The sequence below is a fragment of the Schistocerca gregaria genome, chromosome 4, assembly GCF_023897955.1.
Source record: "Schistocerca gregaria isolate iqSchGreg1 chromosome 4, iqSchGreg1.2, whole genome shotgun sequence".
Classification (NCBI taxonomy): Eukaryota; Metazoa; Arthropoda; class Insecta; order Orthoptera; family Acrididae; genus Schistocerca; species Schistocerca gregaria.
In genome coordinates, this window is record NC_064923.1 from 665950824 (window position 1) to 665967989 (window position 17166).

Consider the following 17166-nt stretch of genomic DNA (forward strand, 5'->3'; position numbering starts at 1 on the left):
TTGGCTTTCGAAAAGCGTTCGACCCAGTTCCACACTATCGCTTGCTACATAAAGTGCGCGCTCACGGTCTATCCGATGACATATGCGGTTGGATAGAAAGTTTTCTAACAGCCAGCGAACAGTATGTCGTCCTGACTTCAACAGAAACAAGCGTAATTTCAGGTATGCCCCAGGGCAGCGTAATAGGTCCGCTGCTTTTTACGAGTAATAGGTCTGCTGCTTTTTACGATTTACATAAACGATCTGTTTGATGGTATTGACAGCGGCCTTAGACTGTTTGCCAATGATGCTGTAGTCTACAGTAAAGTAGTATCACACGAAAGTTATGAACAGATCAGTGAGGATTTGCAGAAAATTAATGCGTGGTGTAATGACTGGCAGTTATCTCTCAATATTAGTAAGTGTAGTCTACTGCGTGTCACAAGGCGAAAATCCCCATTAATGTACGAGTACAAAATAAATGCCCAGTCTTTGGAAGCGGTAACGTCCGTCAGGTATCTGGGTGTGACTGTTCGAAATGATCTCAAATGAAATGATCAGATTACACAAGTAACGGGTAAGGCGAACTCAAAATTGCGGTTTATTGGTAGAATTCTGAAGCGATGCAGTCCTTCAACAAACGAGATAGCTTACAATACGTTGGTTCATCCAGTGTTGGAGAATTGTTCGTCTGTGCAGGACCCTTACCAGTTGGGTCTGACTCCAGAGATTGAGAAGGTCCAAGGAAGAGCGGCAAGATTGGGGACTGGTACATTTACTCATCGCGAGACCGTTAGAAATCTCATAAAAACTTTGAAGTGGGACACACTTGCAGATAGACGGCGCGCTAAACAGGAGGGGTTGCTCACTAAATTCCGAAATCCGATCTTCACAGAGTATATAGAGCATATATTATTACCACAGATAATGGAAATTAGAGCTCGTACTGAGGCGTTCAGACAATCGTTTTCCCCTCGCGCGATGCGCGAGTGGAACAGAGGGGGGGGGGGGGGGGGGGGGGGGAATATGACTTTGGCTTGAATTGTGACCTCTGCCACACACCGCTTGGTGGCTAGCTGAGTATATATGTAGATGTAGATGCAGATACTTCTGAAATGAGACATCTAAAAAAGAAATAACATTTTGTTTTGTTCCAGGTGCATGAGCGCCAACCCCTGATACTGATTCGCCGACACCGTCTCTAGTGGACAGGTAAGTTACTGCTGCAAAAAGAGTGAAACATTACAGAGCTTGGTATGTTCAAAGTTCCTCATTCACTTAGAAGTTGTATTTCTGTCTTCCAAAATAAAGTCTTTTTTCTAGCTTTCGAACAACAAAACAATGCACTCAAGGATAAGTATCCACGAATATGTTTCGATCTGTGTGTATTCGTGCAAAATAATCGAATGATGTTTAAAGTATTAATTTAGCCAGAAAAATATGCGTACAATGTCTCCATTATAGCTCAACTACGAGCTGAAAATCATCCCGAGACAAAGAGTTGATTTCAGAGATTCCAGCGTAAAATTTGGACAGCTGGTGTAAAAAAGTTACTTTCAGACGAAGGCTGTTTACTGCAGAACTCGCTCTAAACTCTGCCCTATATTGTTGCTGCTACTTTCATGTTTCAGATAAGTGAAGGTATACTGAATATTGTCATATAAAATACTTCATAAGCTGTCACTAATTACGAACCGTTGAGGGGTCAGCGTCGATAAACATCGGCCCAATTGGAGGTTTAGTGTTCGTGATATTTACCAATAATTATTTCAAGGCCAAATATACCACAGGACCTTTGACATCTAAATATGCTTCACAGCATACAGAAAAGTATATAAGAAAACAGAATGGCATCTGTCACAAAAACCATGACAGGGTGCCATTTCTTTATACTTTTCTTCAAATAACATCATAGTCTTCGTGCTCACTGAATATCCCCCCTCCCCGACCCCCCATGGACGACATAAGTGGAAACATTCGAGGAATGAGTCCTTCTTCAGAAAGTTGTATTTCAGGGACTTTGAGCATCAGTGAAAAGTTAAGTAATAATTTACTTTTAATAAGCATGTGCCACGTGCTATAATTACAGGTCACGTATGCTTCCTAAACGTATTGCAACAACATAACTTACCTACTTCAGAATGTGCAGGTGCTACAATTTTTCACTCTCTGTTATAATGCTGAAGGGTTCTAGCAGGCTACCAGGTCTGCAAAATTTTAAAACAGCGGTTATTTGTAGGCGAATATAAAGAACCTAGGTGACGCGCGCAATAACATAGTCTAGGAGTGTGCATCTTTCTTCATGGTCTCCTCAAACGTAATCATTAATGGAATTATTACAACTGCTTCATATTCACGCATTCTCCGCTGTTTCTATTATCGACGCATGATGGGATTTTTGCCACAATTACATGAGAATATGGAAACATCTGTATATAGCTTTTTTGTCCGTTCAAGAAGGCCATTTCGTTTTGTGGCGTGCATCGGCCAGAGGTGACAGTGAACCAGGCGTTGGATAGGCCTTCGCTCTAAGCACGGTAGAGGGCACGTCCATTCACCGGAAGCAGGTGGGACAATAGACAGGACGTCTGCAGCAAGACTCGCATACAGCCGATCTCATCAGCTCCTAACGTGGCATGGACTATTAACGCTGTCTTCAGCAATATTTGGTGCCAATGAGCAATAGCAGTTCTGTATTCCCTCTCCTACAACCGTAGATCATGTTTATATTTAGGTTTATATTATGTGCAAGTGGTGCCCCAAGGCTAGTAAGACATATTTCAGAACCCTGAAGAGCTGATGTTGGTTTTAGCCTTTACTGACTACTTTTTTCGGTATCACATCAGTGCTGAAGCGTCACATAAAATAAAAACTATCTTGCGTCACTACCGTCAATAGTAAAATTCAGTAAACAATCAGAAACTAAATAAGACATTCTTTTTTCCCCTAAAACCGTCGGCGTTCATCTGTACACAAGATGTTTTGGTGCCGAATTTGAATTTAGTTTATTTCTCTCTCTCTCTCTCTCTCTCTGTCTGTCTGTGTGTGTCTCTGCCTGCGCGCGCGCGCTTGTGTGTGTGTGTGTGTGTGTGTGTAAGCTCCTTTACCTGTTTTTGTTGCCTTTTCTGTAAAGTTCCTTTAAAGTGTTATCATTTCAAACTTGTTTGCCTTCTGCTATTTCCTTCTATTCTCAGTTCGGGGTACAGGCTGTGGCTGTTGCTGTTGTAGTTGGGTGGATAGTTATGGGCTATTAGATGGTCAGAAAATGCGCTGCACGTGCTGTTCTTTTTAGGGCTCTGAAGTGTTCTGAGTATCTTGTTATGAAGTTCCTGCATGTTTGTCCTCTGTATGCTAATTGACAAGTGTTGCATGTCAGTTCATATATCCCTGATCTGTTGAATTTATCTGTGGGGTGTCTCCTGCGTTCTGAGTTTCTTATGTGTTGTGTTGTCTGTCCTGTATCCTATCTGAAGTATATTTTCCTTCAATGTGTTACCTATTCTATGGAGACATTTGTTCTTTTAGGTGAGTATGTGCCGTTTTGTTTTGAACATGTGTTGTGCTTTCGTTCCTTTTCTGTTTACAAATTTGTTGGTTTGCTTTCTGTTTCATGTCGGACTTATAACCATTTTCACAGCTCCCTGTGTTATTGTGTTTAGCTCCTGTGTATAATTCTGTTTGCTTATGGGTGTTCTGTTCAATCTGTGGAGTATGAATTTGAAGCTTTCCTGTTTCTGCGCCATCACATGGTTCTACAGACTTGCTTGTGGTCGTCGGTTTCCTGAATATTGTGAAATCATTGATGTTGTTCGTTTTCCGTATGGTGATGGCCAGAAAATTTAGTGTGTTGTCTGCTTCTGTTTCTGATACAAAGTGAATTTTTGGGTGTACGTTGTTCATATCCCTGTGTAGCTGCTATATATATATATATATATATATATATATATATATATATATATATATATATATATATATGTGTGTGTGTGTGTGTGTGTGTGTGTGTGTGTGTGTTTCGTCAATGAGACATTCATGTCATCAGCGTATTGGTACCAGTAAATGATTTTGTATCTTTTTATGTTTGAGAAGATCCTGTTCTCTAGGTTGTTCATGAATATGCCCTTCATATTGGGAACAAAATTTTTTGTTGAACATAAAGCCATTTTGTCCTGTTGTGGTCTTGAGTATGGTCGCTACTTCATTAATGCCTGAGACTGGAGTGTTTCCTTCTTATTTTACTCTTTGTATGGTGATATTGATTGTTTCGTTTATTGGGGTACAAGTGTACATTGACGTGAAATCGAATCATTTGAGGCTTGCTGTGTTTAGTATGTCCGTGTTCTTGATCCTCCCTACTAGTCCCACTGAGTTTCCTAGGTTTGTGTTATTTTCAAAAGTGTGTATGTTCTTTAGTCATGTGTGTGTATGTTGGGCTATGTCGTATGACAGAGCATTTCTGAAATTGACTGGTCTTAAAAGGGTGTGTTGTTCGTGCACCTTTGGTAGTGATGTCAGAGCGGGTGCCTTTGGATTTTTTGTCATACATTTTCCAAAATGGCATTTTTTTAAATATCTTTACGTACATGGAACTCATCTGTTTACTTCAAGATTTCTACAATAATTGGGTAGCCTGCACATCTGAACATCTCTGTCCCTCTCTCACTCTCTCTCTCTCTCTCTCTCTCTCTCTCTCTCTCTCTCTCAACTGTCAAAGATAAATTTGTTGTGTCCCTGATTTCCTCAGTATAGGTCCGACATACAGCCAGAATGTACGCACTGTGTCCTACATGAATGCTAAACACTCGAGCCTTACCAGAAATTTTTAGCAACGGATAAACATTACAACCACTATCTGATATTTACTAAGAAACGTATGTTTTACTTTTTGCTAACGAGAGTTCTCCACGGTATTGTGATATGTTATGCAGAGATGATTTTCCGACTAAGTTAATTCTCCACCAAACGCGGACGGTGGGAAAAGCCGAAACAGAACTGAAGGATTTATCGAGGTATGTTTCGTCTTTGCAACCAAATAAAAGGCCGTCAGTTTTTTGTCACACGTGTTTCACTTCTTTCATTTATGAGGCATCTTCAGTGGTGATTTACGTGATTGTAAGTCCAAGTGTGTCAACCTGTTTACTTGGTACCCACACTCTAGATGCGAACAATGTTGCATACTTCAACATGCTGTGAAATATGCAAGCGAAGTGGTGTAATAAATTTCGGTAACTAAACACCGAATTCGGTCATCTGGAGTATGGGGACCGATTAAACTCACCTACAGAATTACACACATTGACTAACAATACAGAAAATCGCCACTGAAGATGATTCACAAGTAAAAGAAGCGAAATTCGTATGGAAAAAAACTGCCTTTCATTTAGTTGCAAAGGTAAAAGATACCTCCATGAGTTTTGAAGCAGCTAAGGAACGACGGAAACCGGAATAAATGAGCAGAACTGAAGGAAGACACCAACTGCTGCTGATGAAATAAAACGGGCGGTTTTACTGATGTATTATGGTTTTATGTCTTATTTTATTAATACCGCAATACGAATCATACTACGGACTGGCATAGACTCTTTACGATAGGTGGTTCGAAAGAGGGTTTTTTGTTATTTTTTTGCCTCATGATTATCAGTTCTTCGAAACTTGTAGTGAATGTAGATTTATTTTTTCATCAGCTCTTAATGGTTCAGACTTTCTTTAACTACTTTGAGCTTCGTGCACTTTCTGCACAAAGTATGTTGACAGAATAGCCAGTAAACCACACACTTGTACAAAATATGCACACATTGGACAGAAATGAATAAACTGTGATCCTTTTAGATATCCAGCATGAGTCTACTCACAATTTAAGTACAGAGTGTATATAAAGTAGTTACACAAAATTTAATTGTGAAAAAGGTATGTAACTTACAGAAATATTTGTACAGTACTGAATCCAGTGTATCTCAAAGCTTTATTGTTTTGTTTACAAATGTTCACTGTTGCTGCCTTTTATAACACGACAAATGTTCTATCTGTAATCAGTTTCGAGGAAAAACCCATGAAGGATGTTTTGATGTATGGTTGCTACTGCTTGTGTTATCGGTTGTCGCAGCTCATTGTCATTTCCCAGAAGTGTAGGAAAAAACACTCTGTCTTTAATGTAATCCCATACCGGAAGTCAATTGGGGTTAAATCACGTGACCGTCGTCGTCAGGATATTGTTCCACCACGTCCAGTGCAAGTAAGCACATACCTACGGAGACACGCGACAGCTTCAATATGATAATATGGTGGCGCGCCATCTTGCTAAATAATAAATTCTGCGCCGATTTCCTGTTGTAATTGACGCATTAGATAATTTTCAAGCATGTCCAGTTACTATATGCCAATTGCAGCTGACTCGGCCAAAAAGAAACGACCATAGATCTTGTTGCAGCTTATAGCGCAAAAAACATTTATCTCAGTCGAGTCTGGTACATGTCCGATTACGTGACGTGGTTTCTGCTCACCACAAATTCGAAGCCGATTCGCTTTACAGCAGGTATGGAAGTTGACATCGTCACTGATCAATTTTATTAAGAAATTTATCTCCATTCAGTATTTTGTTAAGCATTTCTACACAAAACTCAGCTCATTTTTCTTTGTTGCTATCTCTTAAGGCTTTCAGCATTTAAAATTTGTAGGGTTTAAATGACAGGCCTTTCCGTAATACCTTCCACTCTGAACCACTAGGCAGATTCAATTCTCAGTTGCCATGTCTCGCTGGTTTTCCCGGACTACGAATGTAGGATTGCCGAACTTGTTCAAATGCTGCATCAGTAACTGCTGGCTGCCCTGACCCGGCGCTCTATTTCATACACAGTCCGTTTCGATAAAAACGATTGTACCAATTAATAACAATATGTCTCTGAGGTGGTGGCTTCAGTCCAGAATTGTCTCTGAGCTGTAGCAGTAGATTTCGATTCACGAAACCATAAAAAACACTCTGGAGGCTCTGTACCGTTATACGACAAAATGGTTGAGTAACACATTCGCTCATGCCACCTAGAGGGAATGAGAGGAACTAACAGTGTTAGACGAAAATAAAACTTGAAGATATACTGCATTCAGTGCTGTGTCAAACATTTCTGTAAGTTATATATTTTTTTTAGAATTAAAGATTACTTTGTATAACTAATTTACAAAAATTCTGTGCTTTGTGCCATTCCTCCCCACACCCGAAGGTTTCAAACTGTGTCTTCATCTCAGCAATATGGGGAGTTCGTCCCATGCCCGCTTTATATCTACAGCATTAAACAAATACCACAACAAATAGGTCACGCCATAAAATAGGGTGGTATTTCATTAGAGATAACACTGTGGAACATAGTTCAGCTCTTCAATGAATTATTCTCTATAAGAGGTGGTGGCCGAAATCGTTCGTTACAGAGAACCGAGCTTTATTTGAGAACATCCAATTGATACATAGCCCCTTCTACCAGTCTCGCTGTCAGACACTAGACTGTGATAACGAATGTTCGCACACGGCGAGAGCAATATTTTTGCCACTTTAGCCGTTTTCGTAATGGTGGTAACAATATGACACACCTCACGCCGTTCGGTTGAGCCTCTAACTTTATACGACATTCTTTGGAGGCGATGGGCTAAACTCAGAATATTATCTGTTGTTGAGAAATATATTCGTCGTAACTAGTTGCTCATGAGATGTACACAAGATATTCATGGTCACGCCAAGCAACACACCAAGACAACTTATAGTTAGTTGTTTAGCGCTGATAAGTATACTGCGTGTCCTACCAGTGTTGGTTTTTACATGTAAGATTCTACATTTAGCGCTTATTCATGAAATGTTTTAATTCACCACGATAAAAGCTGCAGAATAGATACTCATAGACACGTGTGTATTGTGACAGAAAGAAGTCCTCTTGCCGAGAATATTGATCTGGAAAGGCATGACGAGAGAAAATCGGATTCTGAGGGGCTGGGGTGGTCTAATAATGATCCTTCATCCAACATACGAGCTCTGGAACGCGCTACGGGCACAAGTCACACATGGTTTTAGAAGATATAGTAGCAGAACGTAACCTTATGGGATGTCGATTTAAACGACGTCATGATTCTGCTATCCTATCTGATTTTCTTTAGTATTTTATTTCTCATATGAAGTCATGTACTACGACGAGGTGGCTAGCAGTGGCGAATAAGATACAGCTTTACCATAACTCCGACCCTTTTAACTGATGTTTAATGGCTACGACCGAAGTAGAAGGCACTGTTTGGAACGTGTTACAGCAGTACAAGTCAATTGTGTATCACCTTCAGGAGACGCTGGGACCAGAACCGCCGATTTGGCATCACATATTGGATTCGTATAGAGATTTCTTCTTCATAAACTAATGATTGCTCTCCTGCAAAAGCAAGTCCTATTTACAGATGAGGTCTAATTTATTTGTTGTAATACACCGATGTCCCATTCGTGGTTGTTAGCAAATACTGACTCCTCTCTCCTGTCACATGACGCTGAGCTGGGAGCTTGCTGTTAGCTCTCCTGACCGTGAATCTCGGTCCCTTCTGGCAGTCGATTTTACCCACAAATTCTACTTCACAACAATTAATCTGATTAAGGCTATTAAGAGTTGTATGCAGACTGAAATATATAATCTGAATTTTTCAGTTACAAGCACAAAAAGGTTCACAGTTTAACAGATGTAATTGCACTGAAATAAGTTGCAAAGACTGTATAATTTGTTCATCATAGAATAAAACTGGCAGTCTTTGATCCATCAACACAGAAAATTCAGGCATTAGATAATGAATTGACACAATTTCAGAGACTTTACTGGTCTTATACATGTATGATTTAATGTATATAGACTGAAGTGGCGTGTGAAAATTTGCACCAAGGTCCGAAATCGAACATGAGTCTCTTTGCTTACTAGGCAGGTGCGTTAGTCACTAAGCCACTTCGGCACAGCGGTTCACTCAACTGCACAGATTACTCTGGCACCAGTAAAGTCTCTGAAATTGTATCATTTCATTTTTATAAGTACCTGCACCCGGGTTTCAGGTTGGATCCACCACTTACGTTCGATGCTGAGATGCTGTTCCAGAACATGGAGAGCCTAGAAGTTCTGTTTTTGTCTAAGGGGGAGTTTAAAGCATGTTGGGGCGGCAGTGATAATTTGGACCGAGAAGTGATGCTTGCCAGGGTAATCCGTGCAGTTGCGTGAACCGGTGTGCCAGGGTGGCAAGCTGCTAATGCATCTGCTTAGTAAGCAGGAGATTCCCAGCCTTGGTACAGATGTTCGATCGGCACTTCAGACTATACACATAAAATTAGACATTGAGGCGAACGAGAGAAAGAACTTCAAGTAATGATACAACACGATCCACAAGGTGAGTCAGTTGAATCTGCAGATACCAGATTTCCACTTTGTCCTTCAATGTGATGGCGATGTGGCATGTGACAGCCTACATGCGCAGTCAGAAGAAGAACATATAATTAACAGTATTTCTATTTCCTTTAGAATGTAGGCTGTGGCAATTGATCTGTAGCACAGCCCGAGGTCGAAGTTTGGTTGAAAGCGGACTCCTCATGAGTTGGCGAATCGGCATCTAACACACACTTCATACAATTCACAAAGCCGACACCCAGCATCATTAGTTCAGCTGACACGACAATTCGTGGAGCGACCTTAGAACACAATAGAGCGGTGCTGCATCTGCGTGGCGAAGCTGCGTGTCCTAACTTCGTTCCCCAACACCCGCTTTCCGCTCGGTACGGTTTCGCTCGGGGGGGGGGGGGGGGGGGGGGGCAGTTGTTTCATTCGCCTTCGCGCACTCGCCGAGCACGGGGCAACAACAGGCGAGTGTTCCCCTACGACGCGGCCAAATAAACATGGCTGCTAACAACGTCACCACGCAGTACCGGTCCATTTACATTTGGCAGTTATTGGATGATATTTATGTCAGACAGGAAACGTGTCTACTGTAAATATGAAGAATTCCTGTGACACACATATATTTCAGCCACCATTGATGTGTGTCGACGCATGTATACAACAGTTGTAAACAACTTCAAACTCGTGCGACAGGTGTCGCAGAATTTGCCTGCTCATCTCTTTTTCTGATTTGAGGAGTAAGTGGCGAGGGAATATACGCTTTCAAACAACTTATTTTAACAAAAATTTCAGGAAATAAAATACTGTTTCGTCAAGCTGATTACCTACCTACTCGACGCTAAAAATCGGAAGTTAACAGCATGTAGTTCTGTCACGCTAACAGATTTCCTAAATTTTGTATCTTGCTTTGATATAAGTGGACCTATTTTAAAACTATGCTTTTTGAAATCAGCTGGTTTTGTTCTTAAATAATTCGGAAACTGCGCTGGATCCTCAATAAGGTGCTCAGACGTTAATTGACTATAGGACTGAAGGACACACGTTTTTACGTCTCAAAAATCCACTCTTGAACCCACACAAATCTGCTGTAGAATAATTACACAGGCAGCGACTTTGCATTTCAACATGGCAAGCAAAATATACGAAACAGGACACGTTTGGCTGTATCGTGCAGTTACTTTCATATGAAAATGTATATAATGTACATTTATTACGAATTCCAGCAACTGTCAGATACATACGCATGACATAAATTTCTAGTGATTTCTTTCAGTATTTAAACAGCCAAAGAGATTTTCTGTCCGATAGTAGAGGCATATTTCCGGACAAACCAGTCAGATGTTAACGTGTCTGAACGGAACTATATGGCTCACGCCTACTTTCTGAATATCCTTTCCGTAAGCGAATTTTTAGTGTCAGTTGAATGTGTTCAGGCCAGTAAGTAATGTTTCCACCGGTAGCAACCTTTGTTAGCTACTAAACAATACATGCCATGGCATTTTTGTAGGCACTACCCATACACGTTCGATTCCAATATCGTACCTGCCCCTCGAGAAGGAAACGCAAGTTTGCCCCCCCCCCCCCCCCCCCCCTCCTCAAGAGAACATACGCACACCACTCCTTCCTCGACAGACTCCTATGAACTAGGCGTTAACAGCATGCTAACGCTCCCAGCATCCTCTGTAAACGGGCCAAGCTATATTTTGTATACACGCTGCGAAAGAAAATTAAGAGATCACCTTCTCGAAACCCCTTAATTGTCTACGATTCCCATGAATAAGACTGAAATTTTTGCGAACAGATGCGTACAACCTTCCTCCGTGACGGAGCGTGGAGCCCTGCGACGTCACCACCAGGCATGCGAAAGAAAGCCAACAGCTCGAAGGTCATGTTGTAAAACCCCAGTTCGTCTAAGCACATTTACTTAGCCCTGAACTGGTAAGTGTTACTTCTCGTACCCTGACTCAGCTCACAGAACCTTTTATGAGCGTGGTTGAGCCAGCTAAGATTGGAAACCTTAACGAGAAGAAACAAGGTCGTCACCAGATTTTACTATATTTTCTAGAGCGAACTACAATTCGTCAGCTAATGTGACTGTTAATTGAATACTTCGACACCATTTCAGTCTCGTGGCTCTTCTTGCCCCATGAAGGTAAGCGTGCGAAGGGGTTGCCTAACCCTCTGGCATTAGGGCAAACGCGAAACTAAATTTGTGACGAAGTATCTTTTATAAAGTGCTCAACAAAGATACGTGGGAGGCACCGAGAGTGCTGCCGAACTGGAAGGTCTTTGCTGTTTATTCATGCACATGTTAGTGTAGCACCCTACCTCGTCCGTGCTCACGCCAAAGGAGGGTAGGAGAGCGCGAATCAGAAGCGCTCAAAAAGCGTGCAACCCCATGAACTTCCCATGGCGTGACACGTCCACGGTGGCGAAGGGAAGAATCATGGTGGAATTTGGTGCCAACGTGACTCGCCTAAATCTCACATGAACTTCCGGGCTGTAGCCTTTTTTCGTATGTGTCCTGACCGTGTTATTTGAAGCGTCGCTCAGCCCGAGGGTGACGTCGCAGGGCGCAACGTGTTTGCACCGTTATAGAGGAATACCACTTGCCAGTGTCAGCACGGATACATGAAGAAACTTTGCATCGTACTTCGGCATAACACAGCCATTGCAATATCGTAATTATCCGCCGACACCTGACAAGCGACTTTCAACTTAACTGTCTACACAGTACGGGAATACACATAACAGTTGTACACGTACATGATTAGAGACACTGACAACGTATGGATGCTTCGATACAGCCAAGGGTTGCCTTATATAAATGGGGCCTCTTCAGGACACTCTGAGATGGGATGTAGAAATTATGTAAAAATTTTATTTAATATAATTACTTTTTGTTTAGAACGTAACTACATAGAACCTGTTCCGGCAGAAGCAGTTGAAATGCCATACTTTTCGCAAGATTTCACCTTCTTCGGCAACTCTTTTTTTTCCCTTTTACGTATCTGTAAAACTCTATGCGAGTCAGCTTATAGTTAAACTGGCACTGTAAGACTGATTCTACAGGCAATTTCTTTCATCAGTCTTCAGTACGACCATTTCACCAGCGAAAATATTCTTTCTATAGTGACGTTGTGTGGGCAATAGAAAACAAATACCAGCATAATTTTAGCAATTGGCGTTTGGGTTCAACTCGTAACGGTATTTTGAAAAATCGGGACAAAGTTGGCTCTTGTTGGGATGTCGGGACAAGTAGGTCCGTAGCGGCGACGGTACCAATACATCGGGACAGATGACAATCCCGGTCTGTCGTCCCCGGGTAGCCAAATACGCTGAATCACCAAAGAAATTGGTATAGCCATGCGTATTCAAATACAGAGATATGTAAACATAAAGAATACGGCGCTGCGGTTGACAACGCCTATATAAGATAACAAGTGTAGGGCACTGTTATTAGATCGGTTATTGCTGCTACAATGGCATGTTATCAAGATTGAAGTGAGTTTGAACATGATGTTATAGTCAGCGCATGAGCGATGGGACACAGCATCTTCGAGGTAGCGATGAAGTGGGGATTTATCCGTACGACCATTTCACGACTATACCGTGATATCAGGAATCCGGTAAAACATCAAATCTCCGACATCGCTGCGGCCGAAAAAAGATCCTGCACGAACGGGACCAACGTGACAGAAGTGCAACCCTTCCGCAAATTGTTGCAGATTTCAATGCTGGGCCATCCATAAGTGTCAGTGTACGAACCATTCAACGAAACTGAAACGTCCCCTTAGAAAAATTAATGAATGATTGTGCTGATAAACATCTTATGTTATTTGCTTTTCAAATAGCTGAGCAAAACTGAACATGCTCAGACATTTCTCTCTTTACTTATTCTGATCGACGCTAAATTGACACAAAATATTTTTAGCGCAACGCAATCTGACTTTTAATAGTGCCTACAAAAGAATGGCCCTGACTAACATTAACTTATACCTTTCATGAATCTCTTACCTCACAAAAATCTTCGTTACCCAAACTACTGCAATACAGCGAGCGCCACTACTGCCAGCTAAATAAAAGATTCTAACTACTGAAGGCACTATCTACTGATAGACATAGTAAATGAAAGATTTTGATAGAGAACAAACAATGTATTTACCTTAATAGTGTTCAAAAGTCGTAATATATATATCAGTTCATGACATCCAGTCTTACAAATTTACTCTTTCTCATGGACACAAGTCCAGATCATCCTCTCACAAAACTTCGCCATCTCTCTCCCCCACATCCACCACTGCTGGCGGCACACCTCCAACTTCGCAACGCTACGAGCTGTGCACTTCCAACTGCCCAGCACTACAATATCAAATATTGCAACAATGCCGACGAACCTTAGACTGCACACAGCACAGTCAGTGATTTTCATACAGAGCGCTACGTGGCCTTCCTATAACTAACCTAAACAGCCTACTTACATTTCCCTCATGCTCCCCACAAAAAATTTTACAAACTGTTTTGGGCAGTGGCCAATACAGATTTGAATTTTTTTTTATAATTACAATAACAAAGAAACCAAGTGCAGACACTTGTTGATATACTGTTGGTCAAAAGCAAAGATTTTCTCACAGTCCATAAAGACAGTCCTGATCATTGATCACAGTATTAATTACAATTTTATGCACAAAGTCTGAGCAGTGAAAGAAAATGCACACGGAAGTAGTGGATTTCCATGCAGTCTTGAAGAAGTTAACCACCACTTGTGCACTCACAAAGTTTTTGGAATAAAAACCTAAACAGCCTACTTGCAAAACATCATCGATATGGGCTTTCGTAGCCAGAGGCCCACTCCTATACCTTTGATGACTGCACGACACAAAACTTTACGCTGCGCCTGGACCCGTCAACATCGACATTCGACTGTTGATGACTGAAAACTTGTTGCCTGGTCGGACGAGTCTCGTTTCAAATTGTATCGAGCGGATGGAGACAACCTCATGAATCCATGGGCCTGCATGTCAGCAGAGCTAGTGAAGGCTCTGTAATGGTGTGTGGCGTGTGCAGTTGGAGTGATATGGGACCCCTGATACGTCTAGATACGAGTCTGACAGGCAACACGTACGTAAGCATCCTGTCTGATCACCTGAATGCATTCATCTCCCTTGTGCATTGGGACGGACTTGGGCAATTCCAACAGGACAATGCGACACCCCTCACGCCCAGAATTGCTACAGAGTGGCTCCACGAAGTTTAAGCACTTCCGCTTGTCACCAAACTCCCCAGAAATGAACATTATGGAGCATATCTTGGATGTCTTTCAATATGCTGTTCATCCCTTCGTACTCTCATGGATTTATGGACAGCCTTGCAGGATTCAGATGTCAATTCCCTCCAGCACTACTTCAGGCATTAGTCGAGTCCATGCCACATCGTGTTGCGGCACTTTCTCATGCTGGCGTACCAGTTTGTTTGGCTCTTCAATGGAGTAAGGCGGCCGCTCGCGGTAAGTAGGTGAAGGTGAGGGAGTCCCAATCAGACATAAATTTTCACTATAGTCGTTCATTTAACTGCGAATACATTTCTTTCTTGTATTAGAGAGGATGGTTGTAGGAATTTCGAGCCAAATTCTTAACTTACGCTTTCGCATGGGAGACAGTTATGGGTTTTCAGACAAGTCAGGCAGCAGTAGCCGACCGAGACAGACGCAGCAACAGGGAAGTAACCGCTTTTGTGACATTTACGAGTTCCTAACCAGGAGCGAATTTTATTATATAATCTGTGTGCTTTAATAGTTTAGTTTCTTGAGTTTCTGCGTATAAATTTAGTATCTAATAGCCACAGTGACCGCGTTTTCGTTTGCGTTGGACAGTAAACCGATTTTGTGACATATTACAAGTTCCTAATGAGGGGCGAATTATTTAGTTTCACCTGAGTGCTTCGATATTTAGGCTTTTGTAAATCTGCGTATTATTACAGTTCCTATGTTTTTGTTAGGGTCTACAGTAGAGTTGCGCAGCACGTCCCGGTAGTCCGTTTATCTAGTTTAGTTTTGCACGGTATTTAGTTTGGACAGGGTCTGGGATTGTTGCTTGCGGATGCGAGCCGAGTTGGAGAGACTTCGCTCTCAGCTTCAGGCTGTGATGACTTCGGTAATACACCTTGAGGCTGCAGTTGATGGGCACCACTGTTGTGGGTCGGCTTTGGAGATCCAACGGACGTCCAGCACGTTCGAGTCTTCCGATCGGTTCTCACCGGTGGCCAGCCCAGTTACTGCTCGCACTGAGGCTGACTCCTCACCTGTGGTCGAGAGAGAGGTCGCCCCAGAACGTAGCAGGTTGAGAAAGACTTCCCAGGCGTCCGCGCGCATGGCCTGCCCGGTTTGTCTGACAAACTGGTTCCAGGTGCTGTCTGTGCTGACACTATCGATAAGCCAGATGCTGTCGTCTGTCCTGTTTCAGAGGAAGCCACTCAGCCTGCAAGATCCGGGCAATCACAGAGGGTGGGGTTATTGGTAGTTGGGAGCTCCAACGTTAGGCGCGTCATCGGGCCCTTTAAGGACTTGGCTGACAAGAAGGGAAAGAAAACCAATGTGCACTCCGTTTGCATACCGGGTCCTCCCGGATTCCATGAGTGTGCAGCCAACTGCAGATTGTGTGTCACTTTGGGTCAGAAGAGATTTTCTCTTGTTTCGAGCGCCTAACAGAAGTGGTAAAGGCTGCCACTATTGCTGGCAAGATGAAAGCTGAGCTGACCATTTGCAGAATAGTCGACAGGACCGGTTGTGGATCTCTGGTACAGAGCCGAGTGCACGGTTTGAATCAGAGGCTCAGACGGTTCTGCGACCGTGTAGGTTGCAGATTTTTCGACTTGCGCCATAGGGTGATTGGGTTTCGGGTTCCGCTCAATAGGTTAGTGTCCGTTATACGCAGGAGGCGGCTACACGGGTAGCAGGGGCTGTGTTGCGTGGACTGGACGGTTTTTTAGGTTAGAGTGTCTCGGGAGAATACAAGAAGAACTTTAGTCACAAAGGGTGCAGGCCGAACACAAGAAGAACGTAGGTACAGACATCATTGGTATAACAGTTGTAAATTGTCGTAGCTGTGTTGGGAAAGTGCCAGAGCTCCAAGCGGTAATATCAAGAACTGATGCTCAAATCATTATAGGCACTGAAAGCTGGCTAAAGACGAATATAAGCCTAGCCTAAAATTTTGCGAACAACCTAATGGTGTCCGAAAGGTTGGCAGTTGCGTATTTGTTGCGGTTGGAAGTACTTTAACTTGTCGCAAAATTGAAGTAGCTACATACTTCCTGTGAGTTAGTTTGAGCAAAGGTCATTGTTGGTAACCGGAATAAAATAATAATTTTATGCTTTTGAAACGTCCCCTTAGAACAAATAATTAATTACTGTGCTGATAAACCTCTTACATTATTTGATTTGCAAACAGCTGAGCAGAACTGAACGCACTCAGGCATTTCGCTCTTCACCTATTCTGATCAACACTAAACTGACACACAATAATTTTAGCGCAACGCAATCTGACTCAAAAATCCCTACAAAAGAATGTCCCTGACTAACATTAACCTATACGTTTCACAAATCACTTACCTCACAAAAATCTTCGTTACTCAAACTACTGCAATACAGCGAGCGCCACTACTGCCAGCTAAATAAAAGATTCAAACTACTGAAGGCACTAACTACTGATAGGCATAGTTAGCAAATGAAAGATTTTGATAGAGAACAAACAATGTATTTACCTCAATAGTGTTCAAAAGTGATAATATATATAGCAGT